This window comes from Myotis myotis, unplaced genomic scaffold (assembly GCF_014108235.1).
Source record: "Myotis myotis isolate mMyoMyo1 unplaced genomic scaffold, mMyoMyo1.p scaffold_m19_p_4, whole genome shotgun sequence".
Taxonomy (NCBI): domain Eukaryota; kingdom Metazoa; phylum Chordata; class Mammalia; order Chiroptera; family Vespertilionidae; genus Myotis; species Myotis myotis.
The window spans coordinates 51,154,007-51,172,433 of NW_023416346.1; positions in this window are offsets into that span (position 1 = coordinate 51,154,007).

An 18,427-nucleotide genomic window follows, 5' to 3' on the forward strand; every position below is an offset into this window, starting at 1 on the left:
CCAGTGGGGTCGTTCAGCCTGGCCTGCAGGATTGGGCCGAAACCGGCTCTCCAACATCCTCCGAGGGGTCTCAGATTGTGAGAGGGCACAGGAAAGGCTGAGGGACCCCCACTAGTGCATGACCGGGGCCAGGGAGGGATGCAGGAAGTTGGCCAGCTGGGGAGGGACTGTGGGAGGGCTCCAGGGCGTGTCTGGCTCATCTCGCTCAGTCCAGATAGGCCGGACTCCAGCAGCAAGCTAACCTACCAGTTGGAGCGTTTGTCTCCTGGTAGTCAGTGCACATCATAGCGAGTGGTTGAGCAGCCTTAGCATATCTTTAGCATATTATGCTTTGATTGATTGAACAGACAAGCAGATGACCAGACACTTAGCATATTAGGCTTTTATTATATAGGATATTTTTTTCTGCTTGTTTTTATTATTTTTTATTTAATTGTTGACAGTAATATAGATATCTCCCATTTTCTCCCTTTTTGCCCCCTTCACCTAACCCCTGCTCTACCCCAGGTCTTCTCCATGCTATTGTCAGTGTCCATGGGTTATGCATATATGCATATATGTTCTTTGGTTAATCTCTTCTTGTCTCCTCTCTCCAGCTGACAACTGCCCCCTCCCCCAACTGGGGTCTGTTATTCTGTTCCATGCATCCATAACTCTGGCCCTATTTTATTTGTAAGTTAACTAGCATTTTGTTCATTAGGTTCTACTTATAAGTAAGATCATGTGATATTTGTCTTTCTATAACTGGCTTACTTCACTTAGCGTAATACTCCCCAGGTCCATCCATGCTGGCTCAAAGGGTAAGAGATCCTTATTTTTTTACAGCTGCATAGTATTCTATTGTGTAAATGTACCACAGCTTTTTTATCCACTCATCTACTGATAGGCACTTGGGCTGTTTTCAGATCTTAGCTATTGTAAATAATGCTGCTATGAACTTAGGGGTGCATATATCCTTTCTGATTGGTGTTTTGGGATTCTTAGGATATATTCCTAGAAGTGGGATCAGTGGGTGAAACAGCAGCTCCATTTTTAATTTTTAATTTTTTGAGGAACCTCCACACTGTTTTCCACAGTGGCTGCATCAGTCTGCATTCCCACCAACAGTGTACTAAGGTTCCCTTTTATTCATTTTCTTGCCAGCACTTGTTGTTTGTTGATTTATTGATGGTAGTCATTCTGGCAGGTATAAGGTGATACCTCATTATGGTTTTAATTTGCATTTTTCTGATGATTAGTGACTTTAAGCATTTTTTTATGTGTTTATTGGCCATCTGTATGCCCTCTTTGGAAAAGTATCTATTCAAGTCTTCTGCCCATTTTTTAATTGGATTGTTTGTCTTTCTGGTGTTGAGGTGTGTAAATTTTTGCATATTTTGGAAATTAAACCCTTATCAGATGTACCATTGGTGAATAAGTTTTGCCATAGTAGTAGGTTCCCTTTTCATTTTGTTGATGGTTTGCTTTGTTGTGTAGAAGCTTTTTATTTTGATGTAATCTCATCTGTTTATTTTCTCCTTAGTTTCCCTTGCCCTAGGTCCTAGGGCCTAGGAGATATATCCACAAACATATTTCTATGAGAGATGTCTGAGATTTTGTTGCCTATGGTTTCTTCTAGGATTTTTATGGTTTCATGACTTATGTTTAAGTCTTTTATCCATTTTGAGTTTATTCTTGTGTATGATGTATGATATATGATGTAAGTTGGTGGTCTAGTTTCATTGTTTTGCTTGTATCTGTCCAATTTTCCCAATACCATTTATGGAAGAGACTGTCTTTTCTCCATTGTATGCTCTTGCCTCCTTTGTCAAATGTAATGGCTTGGTCTGATTTCTGGGTTCTCTCTTCTGTTCCATTGATCTATATACTTGTTCCTGTGCCAATACCAGGCTGTTTTGATTACAAGGACTTTGTAGTATAGTTTGATATCTGATATTGTGAACCCCCTAACTTTGTTCTTCTTTTTCAAGATTGCTGTGGCTATTTGGGGTCCTTTTTGGTTCCATATACATTTTTGGAATATTTGATGTAGATCTGTGAAATATGCTGTTGTTATTTTAATAGGGATTGCATTGAATCTATAGATTGCTTTGGATAGTGTGGACATTATAATGATAATTCTTCCAATCCATGAGCACAGTATATGCATATACTTTTTGGTGTCTTCCATTTCCTTTTGCAATATCCTATAGTTTTCAGAGTACAGGTCTTTTATCTCCGGTTAATTTTATTCCCAGATATCTTATTTGTTGTTGTTGTTGTTGTTGTAATGGTAAATGAGATTTTTTTTTCATTTTCTCTTTCTGATGGTTTATTATTGTTGTATAAAAATGCCATTGATTTCTGGGTGTTAATTTTGTATCCTGTTACTTTGCCAAATCCATTTACTAGATCTAGCAGTTTTTTGGTGAAATCTTTAGGGATCTCTATATTCAGTATCATGTCATCTGTGAATAATGACAGCTTCCTCTTTTCCAATTTGGATGCCTTTTATTTCTTCTTGTCTGATCGCTGTGACTGGGACTTCCAGTATTGTGTTGAAGAAGAGTGGTGAAAGCAACATCCCTGTCTTGTTCCTGTTCTTAGGGGAAATGGTTTTAGTTTTGCCTATTGAGTATGATGTTGGATGTAAGTTTGTCATATATGGCCTTTATTCTGTTGAAGTATGATCCCTCTGTTCCCCATTGGCTGACAGTTTTTATCATAAATGGGTGCTGGATTTAATCAAATGCTTTTCCCGCATCTATTGATATGATCATATGAATTTTATCCTTCATTTTATTTATGGGGTGTATATACTTTACATTTTTAAAGTTTCTTGTCATGTAAAATATCAGTTGTTTAAAGAATACATAATAAAATAGAATAAGACAATCTACTTGAGAGTCAGTTAAAAACACTGAGCTTAACGAAACAGAACTCCAGGGGTCCACAGTCTGCATTTTTAAAAAAATATATTTTATTGATTTTTTACAGAGAGGAAGGGAGTGGGATAGAGAGTTAGAAACATTGATGGGAGAGAAACATCCATCAGCTGCCTCCTGCACACCTCCTACTGGGGATGTGCCCGCAACCAAGGTACATGCCCTTGACTGGAATAGAACCTGGGACCTTCCAGTCTGCAGGCCGACCCTCTATCCACTGAGCCAAATCAGTTAGGGCCACAATCTGCATTTTTAGTTACTTCCACCCAGTAAATTCTAATGTAAGTAGTGAGAAAAATATACTTAGAAAACACTTGCCTAAACACTTTGCAAAACCAGAAGAATGGCAAAGATGCCTGCAGTGAAAGTTAGGGCCTTCTCTTTAGCAATTTTTCTACCAAGCAGTCCCACATCAGATTTGAAACTATAAGGCTTCTAAATACATCTGTTACCTTCCTATCTTCCTGCATCTTCCAGTGATGTGACCAGATTGGGGAAATCCTGATATTTCTTTACAGTGGAAAATATTAAGCCTCCAGCACCTATGGTTGTACGGTTTTTCTCTTTCATAGGATCAGGTTAGCAGGACATGCCCATTTGGAAGAATAAGAGTTTTGAGGAAAGAGAAAACCACCTCCAAAAAGTGATTTCAAGAGTGATTTCATTTGCTTTACACTGTTGCTACCAGCTGTCCTGAACAGCAGTGCCTTTTGCAGAGTTAGCCACATGAGCAGCAACAGGAGTCCAACCCCTACATCTTATTAAGGGGACCTGTTCGTAGATTTTGTCTGGGTGTGGACAATATTAAGATTTTGTTGGGAACTGGCTTAAACTTATCCTTTTCCTGAGCCAATTTGATGCCCTTTTAAAGGTAATATTAAGTAACATGTATTGCTTATGTGTGTTAAGCACTTACCACATTCATTTTCTTACTTATTTTTCCAACCCTGAAAGGTAAGTACTGCAGCATTTTCATGTCCATTTCACAGATATGGAAAAATGAAGCTTAAGTAGGTTAAGTGATTAGCTGCAGGCCACACAGCTAATAAGCGGCACAGTTAGGACTTAAATTCTGGCAGTCTGATGCTAGAGTCTGTCCTCCTAACCACTTCACTACTACACTGCCTCTCTTTGGCGGTCCCGATTTGTCTGGTTAATTGCTCTAGTAAGCTATGCCTGGTTTTCTGAGGAAGAGCCCAGATTCTCTGAATTGGCATTTCAGTTTGAAGGACTGTCTGCCTAAATTTCAACTTTCCAATCACCTTTTGCTTCAATCTCTAAAGCCCTCAAGCAAGTCCAACCCCAAGCTTAACCCAGATTCCCAGCCCATGTCCCCACCATGGATGTGTAGTATCCTGGCATCCTGTTTGTCCTACCAGGAAGAGAAGAACAGACTCTCTTAGTCTTTCTCAGACTTGATCTCAACTAGCTGCTTCTGCTGACCCCGCACACTCAGTCATGTGCAACATGGTCTCCCAGGCCATGCCAAGAAGTTGACAAGTATACCACAAAGGAGCAAGCCAGGAGCAATGACTCATTGGTGGCCCAGGATTGTATCTTGGAGCTATAACTGCATTTGAGGGCATTTTATGCCCCTCCCTATTAGCAGTTGGGATACAGCCCAGCAAGGTGAAGACAGGAAGAGGAAAGCCTAATAAAGCAACCATAATCCATGAACTTTTTATTTTTCAGGAGTAGGGACAGACAAATTTGTATCAAACCAGTCACTTGCTATTGCCTTATTCTATTGTAGGGTCTATTTGAAGATAGTTGGCCATGGTGGGGGAGAGGTAGCATGTTTGGCTGCACCATAGAATAAAACAAACTGGCCCAACCTCAATCGGAGTGAACTGGAAGCTTTGATCAATGGTGATAACCAGTACCAGGTAGGGGGACAAAAACAACATGAGCTCATTTTAGGAGAACATTTGCTTGGTTTCATTAGCTATTCTGTGAGCCTAATGATGCTTTGCTTGTTTGTCTTCTTTATCATCTCCTTGTCATCAGCCAAGTCCTACATACCATGTGGAGTTAGGCCCCTTTATCTCCTTTTGCTGCTTTGACCACATTCTTCCCCTTTTTAAAACCATTCAGCAGTTCTCTCATAATAACAACAGGAAAAGTAGGTTACATTCATAGTCCATTTACACAGCATAAGTAGCATGCACTCTGGAGCCTGAATGCTGGAATTTTTAATACCAGCTCTGCTATCTACAACCTGTGTAACCTTGGACAAGATACTGAACCTCTCTGCTTTCCAGTTTCTTTCTCCAAAATGTGAATAATGATAATATCACTTATCATATTGGGTTGTTATGAGAAATAAATGAGTTAATATTTGTAAAGTACTTGAAACAGTGGCAAACTAAGTGTTGTGTAAATGTTTGTTAAATAAATAAATAATGTAAATTTCCATTCATAAAGAAATATCTGTTAAATAATCATGAGCTAGCCAGAGTTTGGCAAACTTGTGCTGTAGAGGGCAACATAAAGAATATTTTTTTAGACTTTGCAGGCCACATGATTTCTGTCACAAGTACTCGACTCTGCCATCAGAGTATGAAAACAGTCATAGACAATATGTAAGTCAACACAATTTTTTCCCCCAAACTAGACTTTGGCCTAGTTTTGGCTCATAGGCCATAGGTTCCTGACACCTGTGTTGGGGAATGGAGATACAATGGTATGCCAAACAGACACATTAAATCATTTGGTCTAGCATAAGAGACAGTTATTATATAAATAATCACATACCTTATAAATTATAATTATAGGGGCAGGGTTGAGATAGGGGCATAACAACATACTCTGGAAGATCAAACGCTTCTCTGAGGAAGTGGCTTCCATCTGAGATTAGAGTCAGATGTGAACAGGTGAATGGGGGCATGTGTGAGATGCCCCACATTGACATCACCTTCAAAGACTAAGGATGTCCTAAGCAACCTAAATATCCCCATCTTACTCTTCATTTAATCTATGGAAAAATACTTGAGACTTTATTCAATTCTTTCCTGTAGCTGTTTTTTTAATCTCAGCATGTATAATCTCTTGTGAGAATAGCAGAATTGTTGAAATCATAGACTATTGCCAGACTTCTTGGCCTCACATGCTAGTTGTGTAACCTTGAGCAAGTTAATTTCTCTGTATAAAGTCTCCTCTGTCTGTCAGATGAAGATGACAATGTTAGTAGTATCTACCTCATAGGTTGGTTGTGAAGATTAAATGAGCCAATACATGGAATAGTGTCTGATTCTAAGTGTTAATATGTGTTAACTATTGCTATTGCTGTGGTTTATGTGTTTGATACTTTTTGTAGGTACACTATGTTTTCCTTTTCTTCCTGCTAATATTACCTCCTTTATATTCTGGGGAGTACCATTCCATTAAGTGCTATTTCAGGATTTAGATACCAAGCCAATAATACAATGGTTAATATGTATCAAACACTTATGTTCCAGATTCTGTGCTAAAGAAATTGCATACAAATATCATCTACTCTTCAAAATCAAAGTCTTAATAGTCCATTTAAATAGAGGAAACTGAGATTCATAAAAATTATGCGATGGGAGACTGAATATGTCAATGAACAATGGCCAAACCATACATAAAAATAGAACTCTGACCTACACCTGCAGCAAATGCCCAGGAAATCAATCCTTTATCTACAACCACCAGTCCAGGAAGGCAGCCTGCTATAAGTTAGACTTGTAGGGGGTCAGGCTACTATCTCTAGAAACAATCCAGGAAGCCAAATGATAGTCCTTGTAACAAGCAGCCCCAAATGTCCAGGACTTGATTAATAACTGATAGCTTGGGACCAATCAGAGAGAACCAAATATGCACTTCTAATCAATTGCACAGGATATGTTGTTAGCCTATGACAGGAAGAAACTTTCCTCTACCCTTCTAAGTTCTTCTGGTTTGTCTAAGAATTACATTTTCATGTAACAGATTAACAGGAGAAAATCCAATTAAATTTAATATGTATGGGGGTTCCATAAGAAAATGGGAAGCCAAGGACAAATGAGGCAGTTGAGGCTTATATGCCTTTTTGAGCTAAGGAGAAAAGTGTAGTAGCTTGGAACTTGAAAAGGTAGGAAGGCAATTCATATGGAGATGGAAAAGCAAATATTTGGTAAACAACTGTTTACTGACCATGCAGAGACAATTGGACACAGGGTGGACTCTGATATCTAGGGCCTGCCTAGTCTCTCCTACCACACTTAGCCCATTAGCCCCTGCTCTTTGTAGATATCTCTGGTGATAGCTCTTATTCTGAGAACAGTCCCTTTATCCAAACTCCTTTAGGCAGTTTAGGGGGAAGTAACAAGAAAAACTTCCCAAGTTTTCTGTTTCTTAAAAATAACTAGTCTTGTAGGGAGTCAGATTGCTATCTTTAGAAACAAACAAAAATAACTAGTCTAAATTAATGTTCATGCCAAAGACATACATTTTTGGGTGGCAAATTTTACTCCCATACACCTGCCTGCAGCTTTCTCATTGTAATTGCCACCAATTAGGGCATACCTGAAGCCTTTTTTCCCCTACTATAAAACTTTTCCACTTTTCTGCCTGCTTTTGTGTATCTACCTAAGCCTAGTGACAGTGGCTGACTTTCTTGCTACAACAAGTTTGGAATTAAATAACCTTTGCTTGTTCTCACTTGATTGGTCTTTCTTTATTTCCACAGTTACATCCTAAGGGTCACAAAGCTATTAAGTGGCAGAGATGGGATTTAAACCCTTATCTATCAGACTTCAGAGTCCCAAGTCTTTTAACAAATATAATATACATCTCCATTCCTCTTTTTAGGAAGTTTCCAAATTAATGATTTGGACAAATCAGCTACTGCCTACACAAAGCAATAGAAAAGAAATAGAAAAACTACTAAATCAATATTCTCTGTCCAATGTTAGCTAAGCCTTTTTTCTATGGTCCAGAAATCATTCCTAAATTGTTGTTGTTGTTGTTTTATAATAGCTGGCTTCTTATGCTGCTGCCTAAACAAGCTGAGGGAAAGAGAAAAGAGGCTGGCGAGAGAGAAAGGAGAAAAGAAGACATGTCTAAAAAATTCTCTTTCTATGTGCCATCCTACACCATCCCTATCACAAACCCCAACCTTGACTAAAAATGGAACAAGACAATTGAAGGTGGCTCTAGGTTGGAAGGGAGTAGGTAGCTTTTCCAATTCAGCCTGAGAGTTAGTGACACTCTTATAGACCATACACCTTCTGTTACGTGTATATAAAAATATAATTTCCAGAACATGCTTTCTCATATTGACCCCCACCCCCACAACTATACACCCAGAAGTACATAGTTTTCTGGCTCTGTGTCCCATATAAAGGTGGCTAGTCCTACCAAGAGTATTTAAGTCTGCTTTTCCACACTTTTGCTCCTTTTCTCCAGCCAGTTTCAGCTTCCATTCAGAGGTGTGTGTGTGTGTGTGTGTGTGTGTGTGTGTGTGTGTGTGTTTGGGGGTGGAGCTCAATGGAGGTAAGGGAGGAGAAGGGGGAGGAAGAGGAAGAAGGAGGCATCAGTCATTGGTTTAGAATAAGGTCCAAGAGTGGTCTAAACCAGGAATTGGCCAGAAAGTAAATATTTTAGGCTTTGCCCACCATACAGTTTCTGTTACAGCTACACAACTCTGCCACTGTAGCACAAAAACAGCCATAGATGATATGTAAATGAATGAGCAAGGATATGTTCCAATAAAACTTTATTTATCAAAACAAGTGGTGAGCTGGATTTGACCCACAGGCTGTGGTTTGCAGATTCCTGATCTAAAATAATGGGAAGGTTGGAGATCTTGAATGTGTGACCATTGTTTGAATCTGTTGAGTTGAGTGTCTTGCAGCTTCACAGGCCACAATTTTGAACACCACTAATTACTACCCAGACATGGGAGTAGAAGTCATACTAAAGAAGGATGCAGAGGCTTATGCCCCATGTAGCCTGCCCTCAAGACATACTGTGGGTAGTGCTGTTTTAACACAAAAATCCCTAAAGGAATTTAATTCCTTTCTATTTCATCTAGTCCTTAAAAGTATCATGTGTATTTTGTTTAAGGAGGGGTGTAGAAGATAGGAGGAAGATAGGGAGGTTTCCAGTGACTTGAGATTCTGATGAATTGCATTCCAATTAACTGAGGTCTGTATGCCTCTAAGTTAGCAGTACAGCAAGCTTGCTCTCCAGTCAGGGCTTAGCACTACTAGGCCAATGGACTTGCTCATCAGTGTCCAAGGTTCACAAGTGGCTTGATCATAATTTGTGCAGGTCTACAGTATGCCTGGGTCTCAGTGCCCCTGAGAGGGTTTCTGTGATATGCTGGCAGGGAGCTCTTCCCCAGAGGGTATGAATCCACTCAGGTTCTTGGATGGCAAATGTGTTTTGCTTTATGTGCCAGTGCCAGTACCAGGTGGTTGGTAACTAGCTACTGTCCTTTGAGAGGGATTTTGAGGCCTGATATGGACATGGGAAAAGGGGGGGAGGGCGGGTTATGAAGGCACCAGCTCTGCTCCAAGCCTGGAAAACTAGAAAGGATATCTAAGAAATGCAGACTATTTCCTGAGTCCTATCTGCTAGTGAGTAGCTGGCTGATGAGAGACATTCCTTCAAACATCCAAGTCAATCAAATGACTCAATGGGAAGTTGGCCCAGTCAGTGCATATTTTTGTGGTTATTATCCTGTGGCACAATCTAGAGTACACTCTTGCCCAGGTGTCCTGTAAGGAGGGCTGTGTTGACTTTCCATCATCTATATTCATTGTGCTAGCAACGAGGTGTGCAAGCAGAGATAGGGAAGAGAAGGTCCTAGCCACAAATATTTTTTTCAATCTACTGGGAGAAATGGATATGCAAATTAGTGTTTAAACCATAAAGCAGATTGAAATGCATCCTGTAAGAACAGATCAAGGAAAATGATATGGGAGCATAGGGGAAAGAATGGAGCTTTAACCCATAGAGATGGGGTTGGAACCTTGGAGAGGGAGATTAGGGAGCTTCTTATGGAAGAATTAGCCTATGAATCAGGCCTTGAAGGGGATGTCGATTTTAAGGTGTAGAGAGGACTGTGAAGACCTGCTTCTTTAAAGGTCTACCTGCCTCGGGTCAGTGGTACTCAATATTACTTATGCCCCATTATATCTGAAATATCTGATATGCCTCATCCATTCATGTCAAAATTTTCAAATACCTACAGTGTGCCTGGTTGTCAACCAGAGGCTACAGTAATGTGACCTAGACTCTCTCCTAGGGGACCATGTTTCTCAGTGGGGTATCTCTACTCTAGCCTACCATTCTGTTAACCCACATTCCCACTGCAACCATAGCCTGGCTGCTTGCTTTCATTTCAATTTTTAAACATTTTATTCATTTCTAATAGGAAATGCATGTAAGTGATCCCCTAAGTGGAAAAGAGTATAAATGAAATGTGCCCCACTAGGTATCAAACCCATATCCCTTCAGTACACGGGACAACTTTCCAACCAACTGTGATACCCCGTCAGGGTTCCATAATTGTTTGCTACTGAATAATCTATATACATATACATGTGGACTCACAAAAGAAGCCACATCAAGTCTGGTAGGGAGGGCAGAGATGCGAAAAGGGCTGGCCCTGCTCCCATGGGTGGTGGCTGAGATTCTAGAGAGACTTTGCAGAGAGTCTCTGCAAAGGCTCCCCCTGAGGAGTGTGGAGTCTCAACCTCATGCTAGGCTCTCCATCCCAGAGCACCAGAGCTGGGAAGAAGTGCCCACATAACATCTGGCTATGAAGAAAAGTGGGAATTATGTCCACCAGGGTAAGACAAGAATCTGCTAGAGACCCAGATGCCATCTTCAAGGGCCAGCACATAAAATCTTATTCACAGTCTCTCACCCTGCTCTCTGGCAGAGGGAAGATTGAGGGGAATTAGTCCTATGAGGAGAGACTGGGATTTATGGCTCCAGGAAGAGAACTGAAGGGATACCCACCATTATCCCTATGCTGAGTCCCTCTTCCACACCACAGCCACCATCTTCCTTGGGTAAAACACTCCACTCCATATGGCATAACCATAGGAGAATGCAATAGTCACAACCTCAGGACAGCCTATTGCCCCACCCTGGGAATTCATGCTCTGCAGAGGAGTCAATTGCCTAGGCTGCTGGTGTAGAGGTCTGAGCAGACTCAGGCTGTCAGTGGCTGAGTTGTATGGTTCTCAGGCAGGGGTCATTCCCCCCACCTTCCTATGAGCTGGAATGGAATCTCCCCTTCATGGGAGATCCACTAGGTCCAACTTCCAGCTCTTGGTGGCACCCCCCCCCCCCACCCTACCAAGATTGGGCTCCTCAGAAGTTTTTGGCAGAATCCAGAACAGACTGAGTTGTATGGCTCTAGGACATGGGCAATTTTTCTCTCACATACCAGTGCAGAGTCTTTCCTTCACATGGCCAAATCTTGGTCTGTTTTGGCATGATAAACTCTGTTGGCCTCGCTCTGACTATCCTTGAGAGACCCCCACCACACCACCAAGGTCTGCGGATATCTGGGACTTTTGCAAAGTGGCCTCAGACACAGCATTGACACTGAGTTTGAATCTCTATAGGTGGATGAACACCACTCAAACCTACTTTGTGACTCACCGAGAGCCTACCTCATGCAACTCAAGTCCTGCCAGATGCTTTTTCAGTGAGTTAGCCTAAAAGGCAGCCAGTAGGCAAAGTCAAGCAGAGGTAGATCTTGGAATTCCTTGGGCCTTTTGCTGGCCTGCCCTCAGGCTTGGTGTTGGTGGAAGTTGGCCATGGTGGGCAGCTTGGTCCTTCACACACACAAGCAGGCCAAGCAAAGGCAGCCACAAATAGTACATCACTTTGTAGCACCAAATAGGTTGCCCAGGGTCAGTCACAGGCTATGTCTGCCATTGACCTGCACCATAGTCACTCCCAAGAGGCCCCAGATCCACACCAAGACACATCCTAACTAAAATAGCAAAGGTGAAAGATGAACATAGAATATTAAAAGCAGCAAGAGAAAGATAGTAAGGGAGCTTTCATAAGGCTTTAGCTGGTTTCTCAATATAAACAGAAGAGATTGGCCCTTCAAGTCAGAAGGGATTGGCATGAAATATTCAAAGTGATGAAAATCAAGACTACTTTACCCAACAAGGCTACTATTTAAAATTGAAAGTGAAATAAAAAGCTTCCCAGACAAGAAAAAGCTAAAAGAGTTTACTACCACCAAACCAGTATTACCAGAAATATTAAAGGGTTGTTTTGAAGAAGAAGAAGAAGAAGAAATTGCAATTAATATGTACCTATTAATAATCACGTTAAATGTAAATGGCTTAAATGTTCCAATGAAAAGACATAGTGTAGCTGAATGAAAACAAGACTCATATATATGTCTACAAGAGAACCACCTCAGAACAAAAGATAAACACAGATCAAAATAAAGGATAGAAAAAGATATTTAATGTGAATGGAAAAGAAGAACAAAGTAGAAGAAACATGCTACCTGGTATCAAACTATACTACAAGTCCATAGCAGTCAAAACAGCATGGTGCTGGCATAAAAACAGATATATTAATCAGTGGAACAGAGTAGGGAGCCTAGAAATAAACCTATGTATTTATGATCAATAAATATTAGACAAGAAAGTCAAGAACTTACAATAGGGTAAAGACAGTCTATTGATTAAATGTTGTTGGGAAAATTGGACAGATAGATGTAAAAAATGAAACTAGACCACTTGCTTACACCATACACAAGAATATATGCAAAATGAACTAAAGACTTAAATGTAAGACTGGAAACCATAAAAATCCTAGAAGAAAAGATAGGTAGTAAAATCTCAGACATTTCTCACAGCCATATTTTTTTTCAAAGATATACTGTAAGGAAAGGGAGAGAAAAGAAATAATCAAGTGAGACTACATTAAATTAAAAGTGTTTGCACAGCAAAGGAAGGAAAAGACAACCCACTGAATTAGAGAATTTATTCACCAGTGATACATCTTATAAGGAGTTAATATCCAAAATTTACAAAGAACTTACAAAACACAACACCAGGTAAACAGTCCAATTAAAAATGTGCAAATGACCTAAATAGACACTTCTCCAAACAAGGCATACAGATAGCCAATAGACAGATGAAAAGATGCTCAACATCACTAATCATCAGAGAGATGAAAATTAAAATCACCTATCATAATGGTTATCATCAATAAATCAACAAACAACAAGTGGTGGCAAGGATGTGGAGAAAAGGGAACCCTCATGCACTGTTGGTGGAAATGCAGATTGGTGTAGCCACTGTGGAAAGCAGTATGGAATTATCTCAAAAAATTAAAAATGTAACTGCCTTATGACCTAGCTATTTCACTTCTGGAAATATATATGAAAAAATATGAAACACTAATTTGAGAGAATCTATGAACCCCTATGTCCATTGCAATGTTATTACAATAGCCAAGATTTGAAAGCAGCCCAAGTGCCCATCAGTAGATGAGTGGATAAAAATGTTGCCATACATTTTCATAATGGATTACTACCCAGCCATAATAAAGAAGGAAAGCTTACCTTTTGTGACAGCATGGGCGGACCTTGAGAGTATTATGCTAAATGAAATAAGCCAGTCAGAGAAAGCTAAGTAACATGATTTCACTTATATGTGAAGTCTAATGAACAAACTAAATAGACACAGACTCAAAGATACAGAGATCAGACTGTTATAGGGGAGGGGATTTGGTGCTGAGTGAAATAGGTGAAGGAATTAAGCAACAACAACAAAAACGAAGAAAACCTCATGGACGCAGACAACAGTATGTTGATTACCAGAGGGAAAGAGAGGTGTGGGCAAGTAAAAGAGTGTAAAGGAGGGGGGGATAAATGGTGATGGAAGGAGACTTTGAGTGGTTAACACACACACACACAATACAATATACAGATGATGTATTATAGAGTTGTACACCTGAAACCTATATAATTTTATTAGACAATGTCACCCCAATCCTATATAATAAAAGGCTAATATGCAAATCAACTGAATGGAGGAATGACCAGGTCGCTATGATTTGCACTGACCACCAGGGGACAGACGCTCAATGCAGGAGCTGCCCCTTGGTGGTCAGTGCATTTCCACAGGGGGAGCACCACTCAGCCAGAAGCCAGGCTCAGGGCGGTGAGCACAGTGTTGGTGGCGGGAGCTTCTCCCGCCTCTGCAGCAGTGCTAAGGACCTCTTGGGTCCAGCAGTTGGACATCCCTGGAGGGCTCCAGGACTGCAAGAGGGCGCAGGCTGGGCTGAGGGGAGTCCCCCCACCCCAGTGCACAAATGTTGTGCACTGGGCCTCTAGTAAATTCAATAAAATTTAATTGAAAAAAGAATCCAATTAAAGCTGTGGACCCAATTCCCAGAAATATACTCACATATAACACAACTACAACTTTGCATTTACTTTTAGGGAGGTCATAACCCTTCAGAAGAGCAGTGTTTCTTTGAAGTGTGGCTTAAGAACACCTGTATCAGAATATCTTGGGAATCTTGTTGAAAATGCAGATTCCTGAGTCCCTCCCTCAGGTGAAGAAACCAGATTCGTTGCAAATGGATGGAGTCATGGAATTGCATTTAAATATATTCTGGTAATTATGATACACACAAAGCATCCCACAACCTAGGGGTACCCATGGATCCAGGTCAAGAACTCCTGCTTTAAAAATATATTTTTATTGATTTCAGAGAGGGAGAGAGAGAGATAGAAACATCGATGATGAGATAGAATCATTGATTGGCTGCCTCCTGCATGCCCTCCACTGGGGGGTTGAGCCCATAACCCAAACATGTGCCCTTTTGACTGGATCAAACCGGGAACCCTTCAGTCTGCAGGCCAATGCTCTATCCACTGAGAAAAACCAGCCAGGGCAAGAACCCCTGCTCTAAATCTCAATCCCTAATTAGAGTATTTGAATTCTGATAGGGAAATTTGAAAGAGGAAAAACCTCAGGATTAAAGATTCAAATGAAGCTGCAAATGTTGAATGACTGATGGGGAAAATGACTCCTGTGCAGAGGTCTCTCAAATTATACCATGTGGTCAGTTAATTATAACAGTATCTGTGTGTGTGTGTGTGTGTGTGTGTGTGTGTGTGTGTGTGTGTGTGAATGAAAGGGAGAATCACATGTGAAGCTATCTTTTATCTTTTTTATATGTATATAAAAATTATATTTTTAATATCTCTCCTGCTTTCTCCCTCCTCACCTTCTCTCTCTCTCTTCTTTTTTTATTATTGTCTAAAGTTTTACATATGTCTTCTTTTTCCCCAAATGACCCCCCACCCCAGCCATTCCCATCCTGGGCAAGCCCCCTACTGCCCCAGTGTCTGTGTCCATTGGTTATGCTAATATGCATGCATACAAGTCCTTTGGTTGCTCTCTAACCACCCCTCCCCTACCGTTTGTCTCTGGATCTATTCTTGTTCATCAAATTATGTTGATCATTATATCCCACATATGAGTGAGATCATGTGATATTTATCTTTCGACGACTGGCTTATTTCGCTTAGCATAATGCTCTCCAGTTCCATCCATGCTGTTGCAAATGGTAAGAGTTATTTCTTTTTACAGCAGCATAGTATTCCATTGTGTAGATGTACCAAGGTTTTTTAATCCACTCATCTGCTGATGGGCACTTAGGCTCTTTCCAAATCTTAGCTATTGTAAATTGTGCTGCTATGAACATAGGGGTGCATATATCCTTTCTGATTGGTGTTTCTGGTTTCTTAGGATATAGGCCTAGATGTGGGATCACTGGGTCAAATGGGAGTTCCATTCTCAACTTTTTGAGGAAACTCCATACTGTCCTCCACAGTGGCTGCACCAGTCTGCATTCCCACCAGCAGTGCAGGAGGGTTCCTTTTTCTCCACATCCTCACAGCACTTGTCGTTTGTTGATTTGTTGATGATAGCCATTCTGACAGGTGTGAGATGGTATCTCATTGTTGTTTTGATTTGCATCACTCAGATGATTAGTGACTTGGAGCATGATTTCATATGTCTCTTGGCTTTCTGAATGTCCTCTTTCTAAAAGTGTCTATTTAGATCCTTTGCCCATTTTTTGATTGGATTGTTTATCTTCCTTTTGTTAAGTTGTATGAGTTTTCAGTAAATTTTGGAGATTAAACCCTTATTGGAAATATCATTGGCAGATATGTTCTCCCATGCAGTGGGCTTTCTTGTTGTTTTGTTGATGGTTTCTTTTGCTGTGCAGAAGCTTTTTATTTTGATGTAGTCCCATTTGTTTATTTTCTCCTTAGTCTCCATTGTCCTAGGAGCTGTGTCTGTAAAGATATTGCCACAACATATGTCTGCTATTTTGCTGCCTATGGAGTCTTGTAGGATTTTTATGGTTTCCCGTCTTACATTTAAGTCCTTTATCCATTTTGAGTTTGTTTTTGTGAATGGTATAAGTTGGTGATCTAGTTTCATTTTTTTGTATGTACCTGACCAAATTTCCCAGCACCATTTATTGAAGAGACTTTCTTGACTCCATTGCATGCTCTTGCCTCCTTTGTCAAATATTATTTGGGCATAATGGCTTGGGTTGATTTCTGGGTTCTCTTTCTCTCTTCTTTTATTACTGTACAGCAAAGCACATCCTCACTCCAAGAGGAAAAGGTGTTGTTAAATGGTAAAATGGTTTACGGGCGAAACAGACTTTAGTAGCAGCCTGTATCTTACTAGTATAGACTGTCAGTAAGGGTGATTTGACTGGCATTTGATTTTTTCACAGAAGAATATGCTAAGGGGAAACAGTCACTTGGTTATCAAGACCTCAGCTCTTGCTCTATGGGAGCCACAGGGCCATTCTATCATGTTGGTGGCACTTTCCCATCCTATAAACAGCTTCCCTCATGAAATCCACTAGCCTTCTTTGCTGAGCAGTGTTTGCTAACTATTTCTTCTCAAGAAATACACAGTAATTCACTCTTATTTATGTGGGTCTCTGCCAAGACAAAAGCACCAAGCATTCAATTTGCATAGAGTGCTAGGGCTCCATGAACTTTCTAACACCCATCTATGAGCTCCCTAGGGCACTACTTGCCAAACTCTATTCCTGGACTTCTGAGAATTTAGGTCACTCCAGGACATTGGTAGAACTCCCAAGACCTATGCTTCACTCCAGACTTACTGAACCAGAATTTCTGCTTGGACAAGCTCTCCAGATGGTTCTGATATGCACTGAAATGTGGGACACATTGGGTGTGAGTTAAGAACCCTGGTAGAGGGTTCTTTCCTGTGTTAACTAGTGCCATACGTCAGTTCCCATGGGAGTCTTCTCCAAGGGAAATCAATGAGCTCAGGGGAGTGCAAGACATTGGGGGCCATCACATGGTTCTAACACGCGAGTCTTCAAGAAATGAGGCTAACACACTGCTTTTGTTTTGTTCCCAGATCAGACTCTATCCAGGAGCATGCTGGGAGGCTGGGTATGCTTGAGAGATCAGGAAAAGATAGTCCAGCCTGAGAGCTATTCAATGATTCTCTTTATAGATACAGTCAGTCTAAGCCCTCTATACTGTAAATATGGACTTGAAAATTGAGTTGCACAGCCTGCTGCTGTTCAGCAGGGAGAGGATGCTCAACTGAACCAATGCCTAGTTAATAGCAGAGCATCTGGCTGTGGCAGCCTGCTGTAGATCTTGTTAGCCTGAGAGTGCGTTGGATGAGAGGAAAGTCACCCTTTCTCTGACTCCATTTTCAAGACATGCTCCCTGCCCTCCACTCTCTTGATGCAACTCAGATAGAAGCTGCTCTCTGGGGAGCTGTCTGATTTTCCATATCAGGCCCTTTCTGCCTTGCTACCTCCCTGCTAATAAGCAATCTTTCAGGAGATGGGGAGGGCAGCCCTCCTGGAGGGCTATACGTGCCCCTCTTGTCAGATGGTTGGAGAAGCCATGGGGAAGGAGGCAAGAATGTGCAGGCTGCTTTGTGTGTGCACAGAAGATAGAAGATTCCACCCAACCCCTGCTACCGGGTCTTGTGGTAAAAGAGGTCATGGTTTATTTCATGGAACAAAAATTTAATTTAAGGTGGTCACCCTTGGTGTGGAGCCTACTCTGCCAACCCAAAACTCAATTCAGCTCTCAGTTTCAAGAGGAACCATTGGTTCCCAATGGAAACAACCAAGGATAAATAGACAAGCACAGATGATTGGTTTCCAAACTCAATGTCCAATTTATTATCAGTGACAGTTGTATCTATAGAAGCAATATGTTCCCTCCTTGAGTTGGTTTGCGTAGGGGCGAACTTCTTTCAGCTCCCAACTCTAAAACATCTCATAGTGGGCTCTGCCCTTGTGCCTAAAATCTTCACCCTTGGAGGTGCTTCTTTACTTTAGGACAGGCATTCTTAATGGCAGCAATATCACCCCAAGAGGACAAAAACCGGTTCTTGGGGATGGAGGGATCTTAGATATTACGATAATGTGTGGTCCTCCAAAGGGCAACAGTACATAAACAGGTACAC